This window comes from Leptinotarsa decemlineata, unplaced genomic scaffold (genome assembly GCF_025532065.1).
Source record: "Leptinotarsa decemlineata unplaced genomic scaffold, Ldec_3_MD MMD2_tig00078363_RagTag_RagTag, whole genome shotgun sequence".
Classification (NCBI taxonomy): domain Eukaryota; kingdom Metazoa; phylum Arthropoda; class Insecta; order Coleoptera; family Chrysomelidae; genus Leptinotarsa; species Leptinotarsa decemlineata.
In genome coordinates, this window is record NW_027412728.1 from 837,570 (window position 1) to 840,887 (window position 3,318).

The 3,318-nt window shown below is 34.0% G+C and overlaps 1 long non-coding RNA gene across 1 annotated transcript; it reads left to right on the top strand.

The window, feature by feature from the left end:
* Positions 1-1,562: 1,562 nt before the first annotated feature.
* On the top strand, positions 1,563-2,389 carry LOC141487121 (uncharacterized). Its single transcript, XR_012468209.1, has 2 exons — positions 1,563-1,662; positions 2,006-2,389. It is a non-coding gene; the product is annotated as an uncharacterized lncRNA (long non-coding RNA).
* Positions 2,390-3,318: the final 929 nt, after the last annotated feature.

Sequence of the window (3,318 nt, forward strand, 5' to 3'; positions counted from 1 at the left end):
AGGTCACTTCCGGTTTTTACTTCCGGTCGTCCGATTCCGATGATTTTGACATCAATGGATTCGTTTAGATGTCAAAAAACATAGTTAATCATTTTACGAAGCCAAAAGGACCTCATAACCTATTTGCGCTATACTAGTCGCAACAGGTCGGTGTGGGTACTCATTTCAAATGATTTATTATGTAGACTATGGAAAATATAATATCGAGCGCCTTATGTGAAACAGCATAGGAAGAATTGCAAAGAGAATCATTGAAAAAACTTCGGATCGTTACGTACATCATGTCAAATGAAAGAAGAAAAATTGTAGAATTCATCGACAACGAAAAAACAAATATGGTGCAACATGTCAGAAGGGCACTAACCCACATCTTTATTAATGATAACTGAATCTCAACGTGCAGCACATCAAATGAAAGGGAAACGAATGCAGAATTCATCGACAGAGAAAAAGCAAATCTGACGCAACATGTCAGAAAGGCACTAAGCCACATTTTCGTTAATAATTGTCGAATCGTCACGTACAGCACGTCGAATGAAAGGAAAAGAAATGCAAAATTCATCGACAGAGAAAAAACAAATATGGCGCAGTATGTCAGAGTGACACTAAGCAACATCTTTGTTAATGATAGTTGGATCTCAACGTGCAGCACATCAAATGAAAGGGAAACGAATGCAGAATTCATCAACAGAAAAAAAAAACGGAGACGATGCCAAGAGGGCACAAAGTTGTATCTTCACTAATAATAGTCGCATCATCACATGTAGCACTTCAAATAAAATGGGGGAAAAAAAGCAGAATTCATGTGTTTGTTGCGCTATTCAAATCCAAGGTGACATGAATCAATGTCAACGCTGAATATGCATCTAACAAAGACTCTTTGATTTTCTTTTGTTTCATTTCAGAATATGTCATCACTAATTTTTATATTCAAACCCAAAGTGACATTGATCACTGTCAATGTCGAATCTACATCCGGAGATACGCAGTTCTCAAAGCGACGAAACAAAGGGTCTCTGTTGCATTTTAAAATATGTCATCACTTATTTTACTATGAATACGTCATGCATGGCGAAATGAGTTAGTTGCATTCGTTGAAAGTGATACCAGTGACAAGTGCACCGATTCTATTTGAAAGTAAGTGTTTTAGGTTTGACTTTTTCCTCAGATGAATTTATTCAAATGTAATTCAATTGAAAGTTGTGGAGAATTGTTGAATCCTTTGATTTCCAAAATTTTTCTCGATATATATGTTGGATGATTTCAGTCAAATGTTTTACATGTCGTGGTTTGTTTGAGATAGTATTCGCATATATTGTGAATCAAAACATAAAGCTTTCATTTTTTATTTTTCACAGATGGATTTACAAAAGTTGAATGCAAGTTCGATCGTGAAGAGAAAGCCAAGTATCAAAGTAGCAGATTTGCCTGTGGAGATGCCGCAGAGGATATTCACTACCAAAATCGTGGAAGGAAAATTTGGTGAGGCGGTCTTGTTAGATTTGGGAGATAAAGTATCATTTCTGCCCCACCGAGTGACGGAGGCGCATCGTCCTCACTTAGAAGAATGTTCATCAGGAAAATACGCTATTGTGTTCAAAGGGTTAATAGACATTGGGAAACCGAATCTTGTCGTTTCATTTGAGATTGTACAAAATTAAGGTTAGTATTGTTTCCAATTTTTTCTTTGTTTTATAGGCAAAGAGTTTTTGGGTGTATACAATATTTTTCATTCGGGTCAAAAATTCTCACTCACAGATATGATCCGCATAAAGTAGTGTTTTCATACAATATATTTCCTTCACTTAGTACGTGCAGAATATGTGTTTTAAATTCTTTATTTTGAATGACACTTGATTTTTTATTTTCATTATAAGTATAGCAATTACTTCATAAAAGACATTACCCTCTCTGTTGCCAAAACATTTTTTTTAGTGTATGTTTATATTGAAAAATCGAATTTATTTCAGTGTATTTTTTTATTGAAAAATCGAATTTATTTCAGAATAATACATCAACGTGTGCAGTATCAGTCAGAGTCATCTCAACAACAACATTCAAAACCGTCATAGCAACCTTTCCAGAACGAGATTCAAATCTCAGCAGTTTCCATTTTTTTCAGTCTATAGTTGCACATTATGAGGCTAGAATTTGTCGATATTCAGTGATTTGTTGGACAAACTGCGTCTATTCAATATATACACAACCGTAATGAATTTGGAAGACTTTGAAGATTCATCGTGGTGTGTTCCAAAATTCAAGAAAAACACGCCGTTCTGTATGGGTCATTTCAAAGGAAATTTGTTCAGCTGCAGTCTCAATAACGTTGATATTTTATATAAATGGCTTTATAATATACTACCAAAATAAATAAAATACATATCACACACATCTTTTTTTGAAAATGAAAACTTATCTTATACAGGGAAAGTTGTCAAAAATATGCAATAACAAAAAATTATATACCAGATTTTATAGAGATGAAGAAACATCATATTGAAAGATACTAAGTTGACAAAAACAGGACATTTTAGAAATAAAGGAAATAAGTTTGTCTGTCATTTTAAATTCTGATTCGTTGGGTCGATATAACAAAAAGTGGCATTTTATATCTTGAATTTTATTCAGGACATTATCATAGATGATTGACATTTGTCATTAAATTTCAAGTGTGATATTTGGAAATTCATTTCTTATTGTAGTTTTTTCGAAATTCCCATTCAAAATAGCATCCTTTGATATAGATACCACCGGACGAGTCTATTATGTGTAGATAACCTGAGTTTCAATTGTTCGGAGTTCTGAGTTCTTGTACATATAAACATAACAAAATAACGATACAGACAAATATGAAAAATCGTCATAAAATAATTCAAATCCATTCAAGTGAATACATGAATTGAAAGATATTTTAACCTCAACTTCGATATTCTGAAACAAAAACACACAGTATTCACAATTCCATCTTTCGTTATTCCAAGTTCATAGTTAAATCACTACAATACTCGTTCCATCCAGCGGTCCCCTTGGTACTCCCCCTAACCTATCGGCCCCCCGTGGTACCCCACCTAACCTATCAGCTCCCTTCAATCCCAATAAAATTGAATGTTTGGTGGTCATACAATCGGGATAATAATGAAAATATGGATAATGGGTGTTGGTCATAGAGCATCAAACACGTCTACAAAGCGTTAAAACGTTGTTTTTTTCTATTTCCAAATCCCTTGTATTCAACGGATTCGAAATGATAAACAATAAATATTGTCATCTATGGTGTATCCCAACAAACATCCTCCAGAGGGCGCAACCAGTGAATTT